The following is a 25,663-nucleotide window of genomic DNA, read 5'->3' on the forward strand; positions in this document are numbered from 1 at the left end:
GTTGGAGATATACTGCCTCTAGTGAAAATAGAGTTCATCGGAGGCCAGAACGTCACTTCCGGCAGAAGTAGGTGCGTTCCAGCAGGTTGAACGCACTGCGACGCTATTGACTTCAGAGTATATTTAGAGGTAAGACTTTTGGCATTAGACCACGCTGATATGGATGCATGTATGTATTGATTTCTTGCTGTTTTTTAAATGTTAGTGTTTTATATGAGAGAATCCACCTTTTGGACCATTAATTGGTTAGTCTCCTCCCCCAGTCATGAGGTGGGGTATAAAGAGAGGATAGATTCCCAGGTACAGTATACCTTGAAAAAGACCCTTGGTCGAAACGCATTAGTATGGAGACTGTTTCTACTTCTGTGCACTTACTGTTCTATTCACCTTAAGGTACAACTGACCAACTTGTGATGCCAATCCAGAAGGATTCTGCTATTTTGGATCATTTCAATTGAGTCAGATAAAGATACCTTGATTAAAAAGGAGATCAGATGTCCTGAAGTGAGTATGGCATGCTCACTTTAAAAGATATCATTATAAGTTGCATTCTTGCCCTGTTTTCTGAATTAGTGGGCTACGTGATTTACCCGAATGGGTTTTATTTTCTCCACTTTGGTAAGATTCCATATATCATTTACTCTTGTGTTTATGTCTCCCACTATACAAATTGGTGTAATCTAGGAACAAAATAAGGAGAGAATCAGACTGTGAGGAAAGATTGTTCTAAAGAAGAAACCAATATACGTTTGAACCTACTCATGTTTGAAGTGAGTGGGGTACGTCTCTGTGTGGCTTCACCTTCTTTGATGAATTTACTAGGCAATAGTTGATGAGAAACCAGTTTAAAGATACCGATATAAGTTTATCGATTCTCACTTTGATTGTGAGTGTGGTACGTTCTAGCTGCTGATTTATTGGCATTTTGCTTTTGAATATAGACTGTTTTTTTGAAAAAGGATTCTACACATTATTTTCCTTTTTCTTTGTGTCCCCTTCTTTTCAAACCACCGTCTTGAGGGGTTATCCGAAAAAAAGAAAAAGGAGAGGACCAATTGGTCAAAAATTCCCTTGGGTCTTTTACAGCGCTCACCTCCAGGAACCATATTTGACTTGATTGTTACTAGTGTCTGCATATTTGAACAGCCATAACCACACAGAAGGCCAGTGTGAGAGACCAGTTCACTGCTTGTGGACTAGTGGTGAGGTACTGTAGACATGTTGCAATCAAACCAGGGTTCAATTAGAGATAAATTAGGTTTGATTCTATATATACAACAAGTACCCAGACTAAATTGAAGATTATATTACATACATGAGCAATTTTATCAAGTTTTGTTAATGGTTAATTGAAAGGGACTGATACTCATTCTGATGTTTTAATTATCTATTGTTCAGTTTATGTGACTTTGAATTGGATTTAATTTATATGGAATTTTATTAATATTAAATTTATTTATACTGGTATTGGTTTCCATTACCATTTTAATAAGTGCAGTCTATATTTCTTTTCGCGTTTCTATTTTCTGAGGCAAAAAGAACCAGATATTGTCCTAGATACTGAAGATGACCTTTTATTGAGAGTCACAGGTCACAAAGTGACTAGGAGAATGTAGATTAAACTCAGAAACATTCTTTTAGCAAACCCACAAGAGAATACACAATGAAGACCAAAAAGACCATCATGGCAAAGTCATCACTATAAGATCCAGACAGCACCCAGCACAGAGAAAGTAATGGCCTATATTCTCAGCACTAATAATCCTGACCTACATGAGATACAGAGTTTTGAGCAAAGGGTTATCTTTGATTCCTATGTGTCTGTAATCCCAGTTTGAAAGGCAGGTCAAGCTATGAAAAGCTTGATCCTATTCAGAAATATTAAAAAAGAAACTGATGCCATCATTGATAAGGCAGTAGATACCAGAAATGCCAGGATAGTGGATAAATGCCAGTAGGGCCAATGACCTGAAGTCGAGCAGCTCTGCCTCCTGGTGCTCTGCGCAGCCTGGATACTGAGAGAAAGGTGCGTGCCGTGAGACCAGGCTTCCGTGACTTGCAGCACACCCTCGTGACATGAAACCATGCCCCTATGAGACAAGGCCACTCCCATTTCACGTGAGCGTGCCTACAACGCACTCACAGAGGGGGATTGCAAGGGCTGATTAAGAGCCCCAGTCCGTCCCTGTCAGGAACTATGGAATTTTTTTGCCCAAGAGATACAGTATATGGTTTGAAGACGCAGATTGTTGCTTGATTTACCTGAAGCCCACAGGCAGTGACACAAAATGGAATTTTGAAATCTACCTTAAATTGCAATAATACAACACATTTGCCCAATTTCTTATTGTAAAAAGTTAACTTTCTTGTGACACTCTTTTATATGACTTTATTGTAATCTGTTATTTCAATTTCAATGAACTTTTGTCATTTTACTTTTTATGCAGGGCAAGCGCTGACTTAAAAATTAAAATAATTTTGTTATACCACATAATACAAGTCTGTTGCAGTAGAAAAGACCAGGGGCAAGACAATGCATGTTTAGTATGTAACAGTCTCTCTAGTTCAAAGTAAAGAAGCCTTGTTTTGACAATTTTGTCATTGAAACCATACAGAAAATTGGAACTTGCAGTTTCAGAATTCTTCATACAAAAAGCACCACAAGCAGTACCAGGTTAACAATAGGGTGGCAAAGGGCAGTTATCCTGGGTCGACCACACATGAGGGGGTCCTCACACATAGCTATATCATCAGCGTGGGAGGCACTGTGTCATATACAAACTGGGATTCTTGTGTGGCATAATGTGAAAGTGGGACTTGTGTTCTGAACCAATCAGCATGTCCCCATCCATTTCAATGGAGAGAGACCGGGAGTGACCTGTCACTCTGCAGCACGGCCCTTCACAGGGACCGTTAGTCAGGTTTTTTTTGTTTTGCCAAGACCGTGAATTGAATGGATTGAAGAGAACCTCATCACAGGGTTTTGTGAGCATTAAAGTGTAGAAAAAGAGATGTGTTGCAGAGTGTTTTTCAATCTGTGTGTATTACTTTTATTTTAATATTTTTTTAGAGGCAGACTACAAGCACCAACCGGCCCTTAATATCCATTCATGCTGACACTTCTGGTACTAGAAGTGCAGGCTTAATGGGACTTGTAGGCCACCTGTAAAGAACAATATTATTTAACTATTTAATTATCATTACCCCGGCATGCACTTTGCTCTAAGTCCAGGGCTAGTTGTCCCCCGGGAGGGGGGGAGCCATTTTTTGTTGTTGGGACGGGTCTCAACTTTCTGAGGGATTCTAGCCCTGGGCTGATCAGTTTGGGGCTAGTTAAAGTTATGGCAGGGGGACCCCATGCTCTGTGTCTCCCTGCTATAGCATTATTCCCCATGGCTGGTTCACCCTGGTGCTGGTTATTAAAAAGTAGGGGGAACTCCATGTTGTTTTCCCCTCTATTTTCCAATACAAGCCCAGGCTCAGAGATTCGGGGCTGGTCACTGATTTTTGTTGGGGTGACCCCAAGCATTTTTTTTTCAAATATATTATTTACATTTTTTTACACATAATGAAGAGTGTGCAGATCATATTGATCTGTGCAGTACTTGTCTATTGTTTCTATTCCGCTGTGGTTTCAATAGAACCTGCCTCCAAATAGAACACGCCACGGAATGTTGTCATTTAGATTAGAATATGCCAGGGATCGACGAAGGATTATGTTTGGATATCAAAACCAGCCTTTAGTAAATGCTATCAACTTTAAATGAAAACCACCTTTAAGTATCTATGGTTTCTAGTGAGTTCTAAATGACACCAAACACGTCCCTTAAGTAAATTTTGCCCCAAGTCTGTTTATCCCATAAAAATAAAGACATTAGTATTAACCTATATTTTAGTGCCCATATAATGCACAACATTAGCGAACTTGACAATATAATGACACACATATACCACTAACATCAACCTATTGATGGGTGACTGGAACTAAGAGCAGCTGGCGGAGAGGATTCTAGAGGGTCATAATCCCACACATTCTGTAATTCTAGATTTTAAAAAATGCCCCATATACGAATATCACTGAATTGTGCCCCTAAAGGATCTATTCATAAATGAGTGTATCAATCTAGTGTTCTGATATACAGGACTGTTCTATAAAAGCAAAGATTGTAAACAGAAAATGATGGCAGAATTTTAAAACACAAGGAATAGGCTTAAAGTTCTGAATACTAAAATGCTCTCAATAAAAGACAAACATAATAAAAAAAATACGTAATCATAAAAATATTTTCCAATTTAAAATATATACTTAAAAGACAAAAAAAGAATGCAAACTGTCACACAATATCAGCAGAGATATAAAGCCCAGAAACGCCCATTACATTTTCAACACAACTCTAAGTCCGTGTGTCAATCAAGACAGCGACTTTGTACGCGAATACCATTTGACACATGCGCTGTGCGACTTTTTCATGAGTTTAATGTATGCGCTGTTGAAAAATATGGACCATTTTCTTAAACATCTGAATTATATCCGACTCAGCATCAGGCCCTTAAGGTGCTGATCTCTAGTATATAAGTGGTCTTATGGAGATATTAGTAATTTAAGCAGTGATTTGCTTTTGGCTACGAGATGTGCGGTTCAGTTCTTCAGAAATCCGAATCCACCCAAATTTTGTGAATCCAACTGCCTCCAGGGATCCGTACATTTCCAAATCACGGTTCTGATCTTCCCATGGTTCGTAATCCGGATTTAAATTAGAGATGAGCGGGTTCGGTTTCCAGAGATCTGAACCCACCCGAATTTAGCAGAACCGAGTCGGATCCAAGCAGGCTCGGATGTTCCCTCCTTACTCGGATCTCTCAAATCGAGGCAAAACCATAGAGACGAAATCTCGCGGTTCGCGGGCTTTCCTCTCTATGATCAATGTAGTATATAAGGGACCACGCGACGGATGCCATTTCACTCCGGCTGTGGAGACTGAACAGGGAGGGTGGGTAGTATAGGGCTGGGAGAGGTGCTGGTACTGTCTGCTGTGTCCTGGGCTGGTGACTGCTGATCCATTCTGGGCTGGTGCCTGTGACAGCTGTCACTGTGCTGTCTGCTGTGTCCATCTGGGCTGTTGCTGATCCATCTGGGCTGTCTGTGCTGTCTGCGTGTTTTTCATGTCTGCTGTGTCCATCTGGGCTGGTGCAGAACTGTAGATACATCTGGGCTGGTGCTGTGTCCATCTGAAAAAAAATAGAAATCAATTGTCTTTTTTTCTAATAAGTGTCTGTATGTCTGTACGTGTTAGGCTTAGCCGAACAAGATCTAGCAAGTCAGCAACGTAACCTAGTGCTGCCCGACTCCAGTCGTCATCAATCTGTGCTCTGGGCCCAAGTTCTGGACCCGAACCCCCCCCCAAAAAAGTGTCTTTGTATATTTTATTCTGTGTGCGCACGACTGCACGTGCGTGAATTTTGTAACCGCACCTTGGCTACACTATTGGTGCTTGTGACACTGCTTCAAGACAGCAGAAAATATGGAGGGCTGTCATATGACAGGAGAGCAAGGCCAAGAACCACATGTTGTAGCTGTCGCCAGCAGTCATCATGATAATGCAAGGCTGTCAACTTCCTTGTCCTCTATGAAGGCCCATGCCTTCAGTCCTCAAGGATATCCCAACCATCATCTTTGCACAGTCCTCAACTCTATTAATAATTATATCAATCAGTTTTGACCCAGCAAGCTGGATGCAACCTTTTGGCCCTTTAACTAGATGAAAAAAAATCAATATTGTGAGTTGTGAGGTAACCAAAATTGGCTGGAAATGAGTGGAAATAAATGTTATTGAGGTTATTAATACTGTAGGAACAAAAAAAGGGCACATTTTATATGATTTTAACAGTTTTTTTTATTTTTTAAGAAAAAAATACAGATCCAAAACCAAAACACGAAAACAAACGACCAAGGAAAAAAATCCAAAACCAGATTCAGATCCAAAACCAGGGGAGATCCAGATCCAAAACCAAAACACGAGGGTCGGCGCACATCTCTACTTTAATACAAATTTTGGGTTTTGGATTGCAAAAATTACTTGATTTTAACTGTTATTAAAAACTTTTTATCATTTTTTTTTTAAAAAAAAGCCCCAAAACCAAAACACGAAGATGAATACAGATCCAAAACCAAAACACGGAGGTCAGCGCACATCTGTACTTCTTAAGGTGTATCTTTCCTTCACCCTGTTGGATTCTTCCTCCCCCTTTTCCCCCCAGTCCTCAGTGGGCATTATGAAAGTGAAGCTGTATCCAGCAAGCTGATGAAAGTTACACTTTTAGTAAATCACCCTCTTAGTGCTCTACAGACTGTAACTATATATATTTGTGAAGGGCTGTTAAGGGCTATCTGGAATAAAGTAACATTTCACAGATTCTCCAATATTTTTGAAAGGTTGCAGATGATGCAAATGTTTAGGTTAATTCAATCTATTATATCAGTAATGTGTCACCCTGGGTTTCTATTAGAATCAGAATATTATAATAATAATTTCCAATAATACTGCTAAAAATTGCTCAGTACAGTAACAAGGCCACTATGATCCAGGTGACTGCTGTGCTTAGATTACATGCTGCCTCTTCTGTCAGACTTACAACATGATGCATGAGGGCAAAACTATTACACATTATAATACTGTGCAGGTTATTATGATATGCTTATGTGATCACCTCCAGTCATCGCCATGACAACAAACAAGTGTGATTTGTACATGATCATGTTAAGGTTGACAATTGTTAAAGGGGAATAGGGCAAATCACTGTACATACATTATAATGCACTCGCTGTTTCTATACATTTCCATATGCTGTTCATAGATAAACTCGTTAATCACTCACATGCTTTTCACAGTTTTCTTATGAGCCACACCAATTACAGTCCCTTAGACTAATTTAAATAAAATAACCCTGTCATAGATCTCATTTTCAATCTTTGCTATGTTAAGGCGGTATCACAATTCAAGAATACAGTATATTAATAAAATAGTATATTTTGCTAATATAATAATGTTACTACAACATATCTTCAATAAAATAATATTACACACCAGACATAAAACAACTCAACATAGGTGATACAATATTTGTGTGCTGGTACAGTAACTTCCATTGATCACCTGTAGCATCCCATAGAATTTCTCACACCATGTGTACATTTCCCATGTACTGTATAATCCTCAGGACATTATGTGCAGTTTGGTTTTCCTGAAAACTGAACACACCCAAACTTTGGTGTTTCAAGTCGAATCTAATTAAATCTCCGCTCAATCATTTTTGGGGTTCCAAGTAGAACAGAGTCCCAGCTCGGGTTTACTGTAAGTTCAGAACACGGATCCAGGGCCGGATTAACGGGGGAGCGACAGGGGCGATCGTCCCTGGGAGCCCACACGTAAAGGGCCCCCACACCCTTCGAGGTTAATGTGCGCCGGAGGAGACGGAACCAGTTAACAGCGTGCACCCAGCTCTCTCCTCTCAGCAGCAGCCGGAGTTGGAGCTCACTCGAGAGCTCCGACTTCCGGCTCACGCAGTGTGCACTATAGGACAGACATGACGTCTCTCCCACAGTACAGAGGAGCAGCCAAGCGGACCAGACGGCAGCATTGGACGTGGGAGCGGGGTTTAAGGTAAGTATTAGTTGTTTTTTTTATGTGTGTGTGCAGGCAGCTTTATTACTGGGGGCAACACGCGGGGGTCATTAATACGGGGGGCAATGCTCGGGGGCCATTACTACTAGGGGCAATGCTCGGGGGGCATTACTACTGGGGGCAATGCTCGGGGGGCATTACTACTGGGGGCAATGCTCGGGGGGAATTACTACTGGGGACAATGCTTGGGGGCATTACTACTGGGGGAAATACTCGGGGGGGCATTACTACTGGGGGCAATGCTTGGGGGGCATTACTACTGGGGGCAATTCTCAGGGGGGCATTACTATTGGGGGCTTTACTTGGGTGCAGTGCATTACTACTGGGGCACTACCACAGGGGGCACTATTACAGAAGGAGCATTACTATTGGGGGCACTAATACAGGGCCACTACTACTGGGGGTATTTATACAGAGGGCTCCACTATAGGGGACATTACTATTGGTGGCACTACTGGGGGGGCATTACTATTCAGGGCTCTACCACTGGGGGCATTTATAAAGGGGACATTACTATTCGGGGCACTACAATAGGGGCATAACTACTGGGGACATGACTACAGGTGGCACTACTAATGGGGGTATTGAATAGGCACTGCATAAGTGGCACCACTCCTGGGGGCACTACTACTCTGGGCTCTGCATATAGGACACTACTACTGTGAGCACTGACATTACTGGGGGAACTGCATAAGGGGCACCACTACTGTGACCTCTGCATAAGGTCCCCATTGTGCATGCCCCCAGTTTGTCCACATTTAATAGGGGCCCCCACATGTTTGTTGCCCAGGGGCCCCCACAGACCTTAATCCGGCCCTGCACGGATCTACAGTAAATACCGAATCTCGGGTCTTGGATTGCATGTAAACAGGTCCAAATCTCCAAATATCATGATTTTAGCTGTTTTTTTTTTTACTTTAACGAAATTCAAAACTAAAACCAAAATATTTGAGGGTGGCTTTGCAAAAAACAAAACCATAATAGTTGGTGGTTTTGCCAAAACCAAAACACGGGTGTTCGCGCACACCTATAATTACAATACAGCTCAGGAAACTTTAACTACAAAACTTCCATTGGCCCATTCCCAATGTTTTTGTTTCTCATAACAATCCTTACCCAATACAGGTTGAGTCTCCCATATCCAAAATGCTTGGGACCACTGGTGTTTTGGATATCGGAATATTCTGTATTTTTTAATATTTGCATAAAATAATGAAATATCTTGGGAATGGGACCCAAGTCTAATTACAGAATGCATTTATGTATTATATACACCTTATACACACAGCCTGCAGGTAATTTTATACAATATTTTTAATAATTTTGTGCTTTAAACAAAGTTTGTGTACATTGAACCATCAGAAAGCAAAGGTTTCACTTTCTCAGTCATGCTAAAAATAGCCCGTATTTGGATATGGGAGACTCAACCTGTACAACACTCTTGCTTCCATAATACTGTACTTTTATGGGCAGTACAGCTTCCAAATTCGTCACTGTGTACAATACAGCTTTACTGTGCTCTGGGTTACTTTACTGACAGCAATTGAGCATGTCTTCCATGCGCACAGTACAACTTCACTGACTACAACAGCACTGTACACAGTAGAAGTACAACGTCAGTGCATTCAATTTCACTACAGTAAAACTTCATAGAGTAGAAGTAAATTCCCCAGTACAACTTCATTACAGACAGTACAACTCCATTACAGTAACTCTATTACACACAGTATCACGACCATTACGGCAACTTCATTATGCAGAAAATAGCTCTATTCTAGCAACTCTATTACTTATGTGCAATTTTCTTTGTATCTGCATAAATACATCTCTATCTGCAAAAACACAATGGTTCCTGAATAAACATCACTGTTCCTGCATAAGCACCACAATCCCTGCACACAGTAAGCACCTCCGCTGTTAATGTACAAGCACACAATCCTCCATGGAGCAAGCCATTTGTCTAGGATAGTAAGCATTAAATCTAAAATGCAGAATAAAATGAATTGCATTATACGTTTGGTCAATTTTGAAAAGCGGCTCCATTTCTAATAGACATGAGAAAAGGTGCAGCAAAATCGTTTGCAAATCAAATTTTGCAGTGGAACAAGCCATTTCACAGAGGTGAAAAGTTCCGGCAATGCAATTTTTGATTTGTGCTTTTGCCATGTTATATGGTGGATTTGAAATGACACACTGTAGAATTAAGTACATTCTAGGTAGATATGACTGTAGTGTCCTGAGAGTTTGTGCAAATTGAATTTCACGGTAAAACAGGCAACTCTGCAGAGGTGCAAAGGTCAGATGATACAGTACGATCCTTTAAATCTGCTTTACCATGCATTTATCAGAAATTACAGTATATTTTATAAATAGAGATGGTCATTTCTTTCAGATGTGTGGTATGATTGCAGTAGTACTGGAAATTACTGATAGATCAAAATGATAGAGGAAATTCCACTCTAAACACTTAAGGCCAACTTTCACCAGGGGAATGTGCAAAATTCAACAGCCAAATGTACAGTATTGTTAAGCAAATATTCCCGTAACAGTTTTGAAAACTGTAATTTACAGGCACAAAAGTTATGTATAGATAGCAAAAATTTCATGTAACAGAAGACTTGAATATATACTGTACATGTGATTCATTGGTTCATACTTTATATAGCATTATAAATCAAGGTGCCTCTTCATTATTGGGGGCCTATTGGTCCCCGATAATTAAGTATCCAACTAGTCATGAGTTGCAAAGGTGAATACTTAACTTCCCGAAGCAATTCAGCATTGCTCCAGTGTGGGTATAGCTGATCCAGAAATCAGTGATACTTACCCCTGATGATCCTGCCTAGGGCGCATTAGTGACCTGAGTTCATACATATGCATAGCTTTACGAGCCGTAGGTCTAGAGGAGGCAGATGGATCCAATCCGCAACCCCTCGCTCCTTCCCAATGGAAGAAGTGGGTTGCCGCAGGCAAGCTCAAAAAACTTCAAGTTTTCGGAATTTGCAGTATATTAGGCGGCCCCATCGGGCCCCTAATTATCATTGAGATCATTAGTGATAATGAATAGGCTTCTTAGAATCCTTCAACATGTGCAGAAATTTGTGTATTTAAGAGCAGTGTGCATTGCAAATGATTCTTATTAATAATAGTAGCTAAACATATTCATGTTATGACTAATTCACATCTGAGAGTGAAATGTAATCTAGTAGGTAGCGTTTTCCTTGTAAGACTTCAGCACTTATTATTCTGGAAAAAATGTAGCTGAAATACAGGTAATACTGGAAGATTTGTTGGTAATACAAGAAAATGAGAATTTAGAAATTACAGTCTGTTTTAATATTTTAATATTACAGCTTGATATACTAGAATAAGTATGAAAAAACCTTCAAATACAAATCTTCAGATTAAGGGGGGTAATCAATTAGCCGTGAAAACCCATTATTCTCCAAAAAGTTTTCCTTAAGGACGGCAGAGTCAATTTACTGAGGAGAAGCACCCTGGACCCCAGTACCAGTTATCGTTGGTTAGTCACTGCTTGACTTGGTCCGGACGGTCAGCATTGCACCCACAACGCAGTTATACATCTTGGATCTGTTACGCAGGGCTCATGGGCCCCTCTTTTTAAAGACATTATTATACCATGCCCAATAGGCATTTGTTTGGCTTTATTTAGCCTTTTTAAGATTGATTTATATGTTTGTGTGTTTTAATAAATTCACCTGATCTTTTCAATATTACACTATTGTGCTTATCTCTCTTTTTACATATTGGGAACTCCCTGGTACATCGTCCCAAGAGAGAACAGGATAGGAAAGTAGCCTATTCATTTTTCATTTTTCGTATTGATTGGCTTAGTTTAGCGCCACACAGTGGTCACACATGTTATTACTATTGTCACTTATTTAGAGTAGACCTCACATCAAAAATAGAATGGCAATGGAAAATATTACCAAAATAAGTGAAACCATAGATCAGTGGTGTTCAAAATTTGGCCCCTCAGCTGCTGTGGAACAAAATACATCTCCACTGTTTTGCTATTATGGCATGTTAAAACTATTACAGGGCTGAGATGTGTGGTTCTACAGCAGCTGGAGCACCATATGTTGAACACCCCCGCTGTAGATGGACAGAGAACCTCTGTGTCTGCTGTGCCAGTGTGGAGCAGAAGCTTCAGTCATGCTTGTTCCACAGAATACTGATAGGTGGAATAGCATTTAGAGCATGGAGCACTAAATGGGTGGTTTTGGGGTTTTGAACCCTATACCACTGCCTTTGATCTGTGACCTCCTATCCAAGATGCAACTTCAGGTCTCCTTCTCAGAACATACTCCATGGATTCCTGCCATGGTTGACTCCAGTTCTACAAGGCATTTCATGCACACAGTTTTCAGTCTGTACCATCAAAGATTCCCACAATTACCCAAGGAGGCACAGATTATGCTAAAGACCATCAATGGCTCACTAATTTGCCTCTGGAATGGTCACCATAGATAATTAAGTCAGAGTAGCACTTGCAGAAATTGGAGATCTATGACTTGGTGACTTGCTGACAATAACCATCTTTTGTTTTGTACACAAGGTCTTTGGAAGTTCATAGACAAAGATTATATTATTAAAGAATTAACCAAATTGCAGAGAGGCTGCTGAGAGTGCTGGAATTAATAATCAAATAAGTCCACAATACTAAAGTGCAGCTGACACTGCTAAAATGTACTTTCTAGGAATCCACACGGAGGTGTGGCAGGAACTGCTCTGTTGTCAATTGCAGATAAATCACATACACGCTGGGAAGCGGCAGCCACTGCATAGATGTAACTTGCAGGGAGATCACAGACACTGAACACTAGGAGCTGGAACACACAGAAGGATAACCTCTTACTGGAACCGGAAGCCACAACCAACTCTATAGCCGTAATGGAGTGAAGGGCTTGCTGTAATTTATGCAATGCAGGATCCAATCAGTGCAGGGAGGCGGAGACAGAACAGTTAGGTAGGAAGACCTTGTGGAGCGGCAGCCCGGAATTCTTGTCTCCTAGCAACGGGCCTGAGAAAACCACCCAAAGCACCATTGTCAGACAAGGTGCTTGTGAAAGTGCCTAATTTAAAATTTTGTTGTAGATAAAATATAGGGTTACAAACATGGGAGCAAGTGCAATGTAAGTAAATGTAATATCTGCCTAGTGCAAACCAGGTACATATGTCTGACTGGAACAAATATATAATTATTCATTTGAACTTAATTGTGTGTATTTTAATGAACGTAAATTGTGCCTGCCATTTATTGTACAGCTGTGGGCAAATCTACTATACTGTACATCAGGTCCATTGTCTGCTAGCAGTTACACCCTTCAAAGGCTTGTACATTATCTCTCTGACCTATTCCCATTTAGCAAAGTGGCTAGGGGATGTGAGGGGGGGGAGTTTCAATCTAGTAGCCAAGTTGCCTGAAGCCAGGAGCTGTATCAGGCTGCCTTCAATAGTTCACAAGGATCCAGTCTGTTAGTTATCTTCTTTGGGGCTAGATAGACAATTTAAGCCAGTGTATGCCAAACTTGGTCCTCAAAGCGCCCTTACAGTCCATGTTTTAAGGGTATCCATGCAGGAGCACAGATGGTTATATCAAAATGACAAAGGTGACAATTAAGCCACTTAAACAGTGATATTCTTAAAGCCAGGACTGTGAGATACCTTGGAGGATCGAGTTTGGAAAACACTAATTTAAGCCCTAACTTGCTGTTCCCAAAGTACAGTCAGATCCAACTGTCTCCAGAGATCCGTACAGATCTGAGTCACGGTTCTGATTTTCACACGTTGTAGAATTCGGATTTTAAATCCAAATTTCAGGTTTTGGATTGCAAATATTACATGATTTTAGCTGTTTTAAAAAATGTTTTATCAACATAAAAAAAACAATCCAGATCCAAAACCAAAACATGAAGACAAATTCAGATCCAAAACTAAAACCAAAACCAAAAACACGAGGGTCAGGGCACAGCTCTAGAGCGAAGAGAAGAAAACGCAAAAATGATTGGATGTTAAACAGCGGCCACTTGCAGACGTATGTTCTAAACTTAAGATATTTTTTTGTGTCTTGCAATAAAAGAATAACATCTACAGATGGAATGGGATTGAAATGCCGGTGGTTCAAATCCCAACAGCGGATGCCTGACGGGATCAAGATCCCGACAGGGGCAGGTAAGTACTCTAACCTCCCCAGTCCTCCCCTAACCCTAATCCTGCCTCCCCGGTGCCTAGCTCTAACCTCCCCCCTTAGTGCCTAACCCTAAACAACCCCCGGGGGTACCAAACCCTAATCCCCTCTTACTGCTCCCTAAACCTAACCCTCCCCGGGGGGTGCCTAACCCTAACCCTCCCCCCTAGGGGTGCCTGACCCTAATACGCCCCCAAACCTAACACTAACCCCGCTAGACTCCCAATACCCTCCCCCACCGCGGCTAACACTAAGGGCGCTCCCCGGATTTACCTTTGTTTGGTATGGCGTCCTCGGCTTTCTGGCATCGGGATTATGATAGGCATCTGTATTTCAACACCTATCATAGATCCCTAGCTGGTACATCCCCTACAGATGCTGTAAGAAGAGACAATGGAGATTCTATTTAGCAGTTATTCCCCTATCAGATGTAATTCTTATCAATGGGAAAAGTGCCTTGTGGAATGTATGCCATATATTTAAAATTTTAATTATTTTCATAAATGTTTTCTTTTTTGTTGCTGCAGCTGCGCTAATCCAACCACATCTATACTACAATACATTGCCAGCGGCAATACTTTCTGAAATAATAGTAACATTTACTGTATATACATTATTAAGTATATATTTTGTTACATCTATCCTATTTTAGTTACTTTCTGAGTATTCCTGCAGTTAGCACCATTTACAGGCAGTGGTAGCTTTTTTTCCTCTATACTGTGAGGTATTTTTGGTTGGTATGAATGAAAATAACATAATAAAGAAGTAAAATAAACACTATCAAACATCATACTGTAACTACTATACTGTGTTCACCTTAGTAATAGAAAACCTCCTAGTTACTGTACAGTTAATAGGCAGGTGAATGTACCTTACATAGCACACTACCATTAGCAAAAAATGTATGCAAATGCTAGTTGTAAGCAATTACTGTCCCTTGTCTGCATCAAAGTGCAGTTATTATCCTGTGTCTTGTAATACGCATTTATTAGAGAGGTCGTATGCATCGCATGTGGCATTATCAAACACATTACACCTAGCGAGACCATAAATCATTTGCTCAATTTCAGTGTTTGAGCTTAGGTTTTCCGTCTCGTATTTATCTTGTGCTGCACAGCTGTATTAAACTCTGGACTTTTGTTCTAAATAAAATAATTTATTTGTCAGGTCCCCTGGGATGATGCGCTATTGATTTTTGCAGTTTTCGCTACGTAACGCAGCAGGACAAGATGACAGGGCTTATGAGAAACACTGCAGCATTTGTGAACTGATTAAAATCCATTCATAATGACCAGGATGCAAAATCAATTGTACAGCAGCACTCTCTACTGTAATGTGTCAAAGGCTATTTAACAATTCATTGAAATAGTGATTTGCATGATGTGACTAAACCAATCCTTAACACCGCTCTGCTTTAAAATCCATTTATGATAAGCCTATACTAAATATACATTGCATTTGCAGTGCTTGAAGTGAAATTATACTGAAACATTAGTTGTCATGAAAACTGACACAGTGTATGTTTTGTAAGTCTTTCTACTGGGCAAGGTCAGAATTTAAGGGGGTACTCATGAAAGCTTGGAGAGAGATACAATTGTGAAAGATAAAGTACCAACCAATCTGCTCCTTACTGAGGTCTGTCCTCACTGTTCCTGCTCTTTGCTCTCCGTGTGTTTACTCAGCATGCTAGCACTCAGGCTACACACCAGAGTTCCCTCCAAAACTCAGTATGGACGCAGCCAAGTTGGATTCTGTCACCTGACACTCCTCCACTACTCAGAGTGCTGCTCCCAGACCAGCTGATCGCAGCATGCAATCCCTGGGGATCCACTCCTATAAATTCTATTTCCCGACTGGCCCACATTGCCAGTACAACATCGCTTCTGCTTATGTTACAGCTCTGTGCTGAGCTCCCAGGTACTCTGTATCTGAATGGTTAGAGTCCGTATCATTCCAGTTCCAATTCTGGTTATCAAGTCTCCAATTCTATTTAGTACTCCAGTCTGCTTTTACTACAGAGACTTGGGCCCTCATTCAGAGTCGGTCGTAAGCGGCTGCTCGGTCGTACGCCTAATGACCGAGAATCTGAAAAAGGAAGCAATCGCACGACCGGTCGGTCGCAACCAAAGTGACATCCATACGTGAACAATGCACCTCCTCTAGCTAGCGAGTGATAGCAGCTAGCGATCGAGTCAATCGTTGTCAGTCGCTGTATGTTAATTTTCGTCTGATGGTTGCAGCCGCTTGTGTTGTTTCCATGCTCTATCGATCAGCTTGTTAATAGATTGTTGACAATTATTATTATTCGCTAATGCAAATGCAACTGAATCAATTACAAGCCAATTAGCAGTGTTATTAGCTATAACAAATGATTATTAGCTGCTTGCATTGTGTGGCTCAAAATAGAAACATCAATCCTAACATCAGTAATATTCGATAGTATCGATTGTACTCTGGGGCTTGCGAGAGCAAGTACCCAACCTCAAGCTGTACGATCAGCCAAGCCTCGAACCTGCTAGCAGAGTGACGTTTTACTACTTCCGGCCTTCTATGTCGGTCGTAGCAGGTAATTTATGTACGCCCCTAAAACGCTCTGAAAACAGTGAGGAATGCCTGCGTTTTTAGACCACCACCCCCGTCAACACCCACAAACGGCCTTTCATGTCAATCAACTCTCGGAAGCCACTTCCTGCTCATAAGCCATACGATCGACAGCATTTTGGATCGCAAGGTCTCGTACGCACATGCGCAAAACTAACCGTACGCATGCGTGGTTTGGAAACATCGGATGCGTACGACCGAGTGGCCGCTTACAACCGACTCTGAATGAAGTCCTTATTCCTAACTACAACCATCGGTCCCAGTCAATATCTGCAACCATCGGTCCCAGGCGATATCTCCAATCATCAGTCCCAGATGATATCTTCAACCATTGGTCCCAGTCGACATCTCCAATCATCGATCCTAGCAGATATCTCCAATCATAAGGCCCATCTGATATATTCAAACATCAGTCTCAAACAGATCTAGTACTTCATTTCATCATCATCATTCTCAAACTAATCCAGTACTTCAATTCATCATCGGTCTCAAACCGATCCAATTCTTCAATTCATCAACATTGGTCTTAAACCAACCCAATTCTTCAATTCATCAACATCGGTCTCTAACCAATCCAGTTCTTCAATTCATTAACATCATTCTCCATCCGATTGTCTCCAAACATCAGTTCCAACCTGACTGTCTCCAAACTTCAGTTCCAATCCCATTGTCTCCAAACATCAGCTCCAACCTGACTGTCTCCAAAATTCAGTTCCAACCTGACTGTCTCCAATCTTCAGTTCCAATCCCATTGTCTCCAAAGATCAGTTCCAACCTGACTGTCTCCAAACATTAGTTCCAACCTGACTCTCTCTAAGCATTAGTTCCAACCTGACTGTCTCCAAACATCAGTTCCAATCTGATTGTCTCCAAACATCAGTTCCAACCTGTCTCCAAACATCAGTTCCAATCCAATTGTCTCCAAACATCGGTTGCAATCAGATCCTGCTTCACCAATTCATATCTATTTCTTCGATTCTTCAGCATCGGTTCCATTCTGAACCTGCTTCATTAATTCCATATCATCAAGGCTACTGCATTAATTCTACAGCATAGGTTCCAATCCAACCTTGCTTCATCAATTCCATATCATCGATTCTACTACATCGGTTCCTATTCGATTCTACCACTACAGTTCCAATTCATTTTCCAATCTAATAAAGTTGTTCCCTACTTTGGGTTCATCACCTTTAACAGTTCCACTGCCTCCAATCTTCCCTCATTGCATGAGGAAGTCCAGGTGGAAGTCATCCAGATTCAATCACGCCTACTTAGGCTCCACTTCAGCCTCCCATGCCTGTTCCAACCAACTCCAACCCTCAGGCGTGACACTTAGTGAATAGACCCCTATATCTCTCACGATTTTATCTCTCTCCAAGCTTTCATGAATACTTTAATCTCAGATGCCAAAGTTAAGATTCTCTCTGCATCTCCTGTCTTCCAGCTGCTTCCTATCCTATTTCTGATCACTGCACTCACTGACTGCAGGAGGGAGCATAAGGTAACACTTTGGGCTTTATTTATGGCTGGTAGAGTCAGGCTAAGGGGGGGGGGGCACACATGGAGCAAGCTTATCCCAGGCCACCCTTATTTTCGAACATTAATTAAAACTGCGGTGTTCACTGCACCATTTCTGACAAATACAAATAATAACTAGAGAAGTTTCGTATTTGATTTTGGTTTTGGCAAAACCACCCACAAATATTCTGGTTCCGTTTCGGTTTTGAATTTCTTTAAAAATTTATATCAGTAGCTATAATCATGTAACTTGGACCAGTTTTTGTTCCTATAGTATTATTAACATCAACGACATTAATTTCCAGTAATTTCCAGTCAATTTTGACCACCTCACAGTATCGGCAGACATGAGGGAAGGACTTAAATAACATCCAAAATAAGTTTTTTTTAGATCCGAGTTCTGAACTTGGTAAAAAAACCTGAGTAGTGATTTGAGCCAGGAATCTGTTGAACTCGGAACCAGTGGCGTATTTGTAATGGGTGCAGGGTGTGCGGGGCAGGGGCCCGCACTGCACACCCTACACCCATAACACTTACCTCTCCAGAGTCCCACATCAGCTCCGGTGTCAGCGCCTGTAAAAAATGTCTGGAAAATGGCCGCCTTGGCCATTTTCCCAGTGACCTGCGCATGCACTATAGGCCCTGGGCACACTCTAGTGCCCAGAGTCTATAAGTGAGGCACTGGCCTCGCACCACTCAGTGCGCAGCCGACCACCAGACAGAGAGGAGGCGGCCCATGATGGAGACTGCACACGGGCCCCCTCCTCACTAGAAACGCCCCTGACTGTGATAGGAACTATACGTCAGAGATGCTCATAAATGACAGTAAGTACATCTGGAGAGGGCAATACAGATAAATAATACGGCTGACACAGTAGTCATATTGTCATTGCATACTATCAGTGCACCGGCATGAGTCTCCTAAAAGACGTATCTGTAGATGCATCCATGCAGGGGCGTAACTAGGTATTTGAAGGCCACAAGTTTGTAAGGGCCACTATGTTCCACCCAATGTTGAAAAATGTATATAACACATGTAACTTTGACAAGGAAGATGGGCCCCCTAAGCTTTGGGCCCCATAGCAGCTGCACCCCTTGCACCTTTGATAGTTACGCCCATGCGTCCATGTCTAATCGTGCCATTATTTTTTTAACATCCCATTACAGTACTTGGTCTGCACTTGAATTTGCTTCTTCAGATATGAGATGATTCTTACTAATGGAGAGTCAATTATACACAAAAGTCTATGGCCCGTATTCAAATAGAAGCGACAAGGCCGGACTTTTCGCCATCATCGCTGGTTTTGAGTGCAAAAAACTATTGCGCTCGTACCCGCTTATCCCCGTATTCAATTTCAAAGCGGCAAAAACGGGACCCAGCAAAACTGAAATTGGCAAAAAGTTCTGTCAGTTTTGGGGAAATCAGCCTGACACCCCCCAAAAGATGCACTGACATGGGGGATCACTATGGGCACCCCCGAATAGCCCTGCTAAAGGTATTTGGTTTTTTTAAATGGTCTCAAAAGGCACTATTTAGCGTCTTCCAGCAAGTGGTGTAGAATAGCATTTTGCTACTTTTTTGGGGGGAAAATAAGTAGTCCCCTCATATTTGGAGTACATGAAAATGGGTAGTATATTTTAAAGTTGCTAAAGTAAAGCATTAAAAAGCGCCAAAAACGTACCTTCAGCAAGCACCTGCAATCCAAAAATACACCTCCCCCATACTTCTAGACCCCCCAAAGACTATTTCGCTAGTTTTTGAATTTGTACCCCCACTTTGATTTTTTCGCCCATTTTTTCAAAGTGCTTTTTTGGGGTGTCCATTGTGGGATTTTTTGCATTTTTTGAAGCAGTTAGTGTCAGGGGGGGTGTCCAAAGGGAGCAGGCTGGTTCCCTCGACATTGCACCCCAAAACCACAATTCTGCACTTTTTTCTGCCGGTTATTCATAGTCAAAACTTTTTCGCCTATTACATTGCATTGTGTTTTTGCAACGGCGAAAAGATGCTGAAATTGAATACGGGGATAAATGAAATCGGTGAAAATTATGTAATCGGCGAAAAAGTGTCACCGAAACAGACTTTTCGCTTCTAATTGAATACGGCCCTATATATGGACATATGCGTACAACTTTGAAGTGCACATGCCTAGCACAGAAATATGGCCCTGATTCAGAGCCGGACGCTCTGACCAGAGCACTCGCTCTGAATCAGGGCCCTCCTCCATTAATATGGAGCGTCCTCCTGGACGCTCGTATAGCTGTGGGTCACCACCCACAGCATATACGAGCGTGCAACAAGATGGTCGCGATGGTCTTGACCATCACGACCATTGGACTTGCGAGTGAAACCCTGTGGTCGGGTTTCTCAACCACAAGCCCTGGAGTGATTTTGGCTCTATCAGAGCCAAAATCACTCCCACTGACATCACTAGTGATGTCAGTGGGGCTGGCTTCAGACGGTAGACGTTCCCATGGCAACGCCTCCGTCTGGCAGGCACGCCCCCGGCACGCCCACCAAAGGGGGCGTACTGTCAATCAACATCGACAGCACGCCCCCTTTGGTGCGAGACCCGGAGCGATCGAAAGTCCTTCGCTCGCCGGGTCTCGCACATGCGCACGACGGAGCTCCCTCCGTCGTGCGCATGTGCAGTGGGGACCATCGACCCACTTGCGAGCGTAGTGCCGCTCGCGAGTGGGTCTGAATGACCCCTAATGTGTCTTAAGAACAAACACAACAAAGCAATCAGATGTACAGTATGGCCATCTCTAAATACCCAAAAGTCATGTAAATCGTAAGTCACAAAAACATCAACCTTTAAATTCTGTAAGGTCTCATTTTACCCCATCTGTAATTGCACCTCTGGTGACACTTCCAGCGAAACTGGCTAAATTAGAACACAACTTTGTATGTTATCGACACAGAAACACCAATCTACATTTTCATTGAAGTGTCAAAGATTTCTGGAGAATCCATTCTGAAATAAACAGTCTATTAAGGTGTTATTATTGCAATCAATGCTGGCAGCCACTTCCCAGTAAGAACGTGTAATGCAAGTGTTCTACATGCATTCAGTCCTATTATAGAAAAACGCTTGTACATTGGATTAAGAGACTGAGCAGGAGAGTAGACACTGACTCTTGAAGTGATGAGTTACATTTATATAGATGTGTATTGTGACTGGAGAAATAGTTTCATAGTTGACATACTGTAGATGGAATTCAGTCTGTAACATAAAATTATTGTGTCTTTCAAGAATTATCACACTTGTAGAGAGCATTTGTGGTCTGATAGCAAAAATGCTTTTGTCACCTGTAAACAGATATTTCTGTGTGTGTGTAATCCTTTTATTACCCAAGTACATTTTTCATTTTGTGTTAGTTTCCAATAATATGTGCTAATGTTTGATAATTTAATTTATTTGCTCCTGTCAGGGATAATTCTGCAGTACAACTAGAAATAGCAGATGGTGCTTTTCCCCGAGCTTTTTGTTGCAATATCTCATGTTTTATACATAATCCAAGGAAAGAATAATTCAATTAAAGGCAGAGACTTTGCATTAGCTTCATGTTATTCACCCTGCATTGTTCATTGAGGCACAAAATTGCACCACATTTTTATCAATTAATTTACGGTTGTAGCAGAACGCAGCGATCGTGATTGGGGATGAGTGAATTCTTTGGTCTGCAGATACGAGCAACTTTATTCAACTTGTACAAAGAGACAGTTTGCTTTATAGTTAATTACCAATATAACCAAAAAGACATTGGATTGCTGATGCGATCACGGATGCAATCGCTCACACAGGTCTGCTCAGAAAGTATGCTAATGCATGCAAATGCAAAGCGCTCGCGCGAACAACATGCAGACGCCTAGTTCCCCTCTCTCATATCGGTAATACAATGCAAACCTCCTCAAACATTGGAAACATCGAGTACCATCGACCCCTCATAGCAGCCCTGACTTTACCTCTCAATTGCTAACCTCGTTGCACGCATTGAGTACTAAAGCTGCGTATGCAATTGCAGAGGGTAATTTATGCACGCCCATGCAACGGTGTTCAAATGGACAGGCACGCATGCATTTCTCCGACCACCCCCTTGTCACCATCCCCAAACGCTCACCGCCTGTCAATCATTCTACGATGGCTCTACGCGGTCTCCGTGATCACAGTGCGATTACAGAGGTGCCTTCGTGCACTACGACGCATGCACAGTATGCAACAATCGCTGTCTGCGTATGTTTTAGCAATAGGGATCTTTGCTGAACGAGGCCCATTATTTTCAAAGCCCTGATCAGCAGTGCAGAGGAATTTAGCAAGCAGAAGATTGCCACTCATCAACTTGTAATGCTTTTGTTGGGCATACCCTGCCAGATATTCAGACACACATTCTTCAAAGACAGGCTCTATCCCAAAATACATGCCACCTGGAACTCCAGGGTAACTGCTGGTCATGTGCATCATTCCAACTACCTTCCCAGGATGCCACATTTGCTAGCACATCACGTGGGCATCACTCTCGTCCCCTAAAGTTCAAGGGGCATTACATATAAAGTAATTAAATATGTCATTTTGGTAACTAGCGAATAAGCAATGGTGACTGGGTTATGCTTTAGCTGTATCGATCGATTACTACAGCAAGTGATTATTTTAAAAGGCCGACACAGAGGAGAGACTTGTATGTTTTGTCTCTATATGGTTGTATATTTTAATATTCATTAATGTAAGACTTATTTACTAGTAAAATGTGTAGTGTGCTACTGCTCTATCTCCATATTTGCTCCTTAAACAAAGCATTTCACTTTACCAAGATGGCCAGCTCATGTGCAGAAGACCAAACAGCGGCCATTTTGGTAAAGTAATTTTTATGCCCAGTACACACTAGTCGATGTCTAGTGTGTATAGACATTGTGCGCGACAGGAGCCGGCGGGGTGCGGCATCAGCAAGTGCAGACACACTTGCCGATGCTGGAAGCGACGGTGCAACAGCGGGGATCATGCTGCATTCGGCAGCATGGTCCGGGCTAACGATGACGCCCATCAGGCCGGCATGCAGGTCCGACGTGCAATGTTGCTGACGACGAGCATGCATCGTCAGTGACATCGATGGTACACACTAGACGATGTCCCCGATATATATCATCTAGTGTGTAGTGTACCCGGCATTAGAGAACCACAGTAGAACACGGACCACACATATCAACATTTACTGTATGTTTATTCATATTTCATTTACAGTTGATTTGTCCTTCAGAAACCACAAAATGAATCATTCATTTACAGCAGGTAGACGAATGAGGAGTTGGTGAATTTTGCTCGTTGTGCCGATTTCTTAAGGCCCCCATACATCAGCAATTGATTGCAGCAATTGTGCAATTTGCAATCGGTTGTGTATAAAAATCTTTCCTTTTTCAATCGATTGTGGCATCTCTGCAATCTGCAATCGATTGAATAAGGGAAAGATTTTTATACACAATCGATTGCAAATTGCACGATTGCTGCAATCAACTGCTGATGTATGGGGGCCTTTACATTTAGTATTTATATGAAGGCAGTGACTAATGTCACCAATTAAAGGTTCAGTAAATAAAACTAGTTACTTTGCTTTGTAAAGCTTTCTCTCTCCCATTAGTCTATTATGGCAAAAAAAAAAAATAGATAATGCAAAATGCATGAACATAAAATGCCTTTAAGCTTTTTCATCCGAAGTTCATTTTGTTCCCAATAACTCATGTCCTATATGTCCAGCAGAATTAATTCAGACTTGGGCGTATCTGTCTGTCCCAGTTTGGAAAAGTGACATCTAAACAATTGGAACATGTATATTTACCTCGTCAAATGAAATGATTGAATCAAGCTCCAGCAGAGGAGTGCATTAAGATATTCAATTATGCAAAATCCAGAAATGCAACCCAAACTAGATTTGCAATTAGGGAAGAGAGGACGGTTATCGTGCTGCATTACACATGTCAACGCCATACCTCCCTACAAAAAGCTTTTTCCCCTGTCCTACCAGATGAGGGGTTACAGTACGTATAATATATTTGAAAAAAAAAAAAATGTAAACTATAATTTTCACATATGAGGTTCCAGAATGCATCAAAGCATCAATTTAAACAGTCTTCCATTTGGAGTCTCTATCCTGCATTATTTTCTCCGTAGTTTTCAAAATGTATCAAATTTATCAACTTCAATCATTTGCAATTTCACAATATAAATAGCAGCGGCTTGTTATTTGGAAAGGAAATATAAATTACCTCTACTGCAATCTCATAATAATAATAATAACGACAGTAGGACAGTGAGAGCTCTCCTGACATGGTAATGTAACCTTTAGTGCCCACACACTGATTTGGACATTGCGTTTTGATTGTTATGTTTGAGCAGTATAATAATGTATCCTGTGTCTATGAAAAGTTCAGGGCTCATTTTAGATTATTTTTGATCTATCTGTACATGTATGTTGTCGAAGCTGGATTATTGACTGAGACAAGATCAGTTTAAAATTGGATCGCAACGATGCCATCTTGCGACTGGCCGCAAGACGCCATCTTGGAAATGAGATCGAAAGATGCCATTTTGCGAATGGCCACCTAAGCGCCATTTTAGATAAACTCACACTTTAGTATATGTGGCTTTATTACTATTAGCATCATGCGATTGCATCTTACACCATTTCTCATACACACATTAATATGCACAATTGCGCTGTTAACTAGTCGCATATTAGCGAATGCATAAGATCCTGTATGAAAACGCTGAATATTAGATCCATGCACACGCATCTGCCCCAAGTTAACTAGCGTCTTTACATCAAACCCCACATACTCACACATTACATATTCACATACAAGGTTCCATAAGCTTTAAGGTATGAGATTCAAGTATGCACATTTATTATAATTGCTAGGAAATAAAGATTATTTCGTAACTAAGATTTTATACGTGATAAGTAAGCCATGTTTGGTATTGTACTGATGCGTACTCTCTCAACAGTATTCCGGTAATATCGATGGAGAGATCGCAACATGCATTCTCAACTTATGGACCGCAGAGACTTCAAGCAACAAAATGTACATTATATGAACAACTGTTAGGATTTGCATGAGGCAGGAAACCAGAGACCAGCAGCTGTTAGAAGCTGGATCGTGTCTATTTGAACCAACCTGTTAAATGCCTTGTAACATATGCCCTATCCTTTAGGACCAGTGGTATTAGCAACAAACTTCTCTGTTGTGTTGTTTATTCCTGGGGGGTATAAATATGTGTGCTCTGACCCTGGGTTCCTAGTCTTTGTGCTGAATGCTGATAGACGGGGGTTTCTTGCTGATGCCTAACATCTGGACCAGAGAGCGCTGCATATGTATAATTGTACTTGGGTCTGTATAATTTCTTTGCGCTAAGATTATATGAGGATCATAGTGTGTAACTGCTGTACTTTTACTTGAATAATACTTTGTGCTTTGGAACCACAGGTTCTAGGTCTGGAGTCTTTATTTACTGGATGACTGCGTACGCAAATTAGCGTCATCCTTAGAGGTTTATAGGCAGGATATTAGAAGGTATAGGCAGGGGTATATAGAGTTTCAAAGGCAGTATTGTTAATGTGCACACGCATGCCTTTCGTATCCAGTTCAGATGGCATTCGTGGT

General features: G+C 41.4%; 1 long non-coding RNA gene across 1 annotated transcript; it reads left to right on the plus strand.

The window, feature by feature from the left end:
- The first annotated feature begins 408 nt into the window (after window positions 1-408).
- Window positions 409-25,025, plus strand: LOC148523009 (uncharacterized). Its single transcript, XR_015878476.1, has 3 exons — window positions 409-504; window positions 685-779; window positions 25,008-25,025. It is a non-coding gene; the product is annotated as an uncharacterized LOC148523009 (long non-coding RNA).
- Window positions 25,026-25,663: the final 638 nt, after the last annotated feature.

Source organism: Taudactylus pleione, unplaced genomic scaffold (genome assembly GCF_031769625.1).
Source record: "Taudactylus pleione unplaced genomic scaffold, aTauple2 ptg000135l, whole genome shotgun sequence".
Lineage (NCBI taxonomy): Eukaryota > Metazoa > Chordata > Amphibia > Anura > Myobatrachidae > Taudactylus > Taudactylus pleione.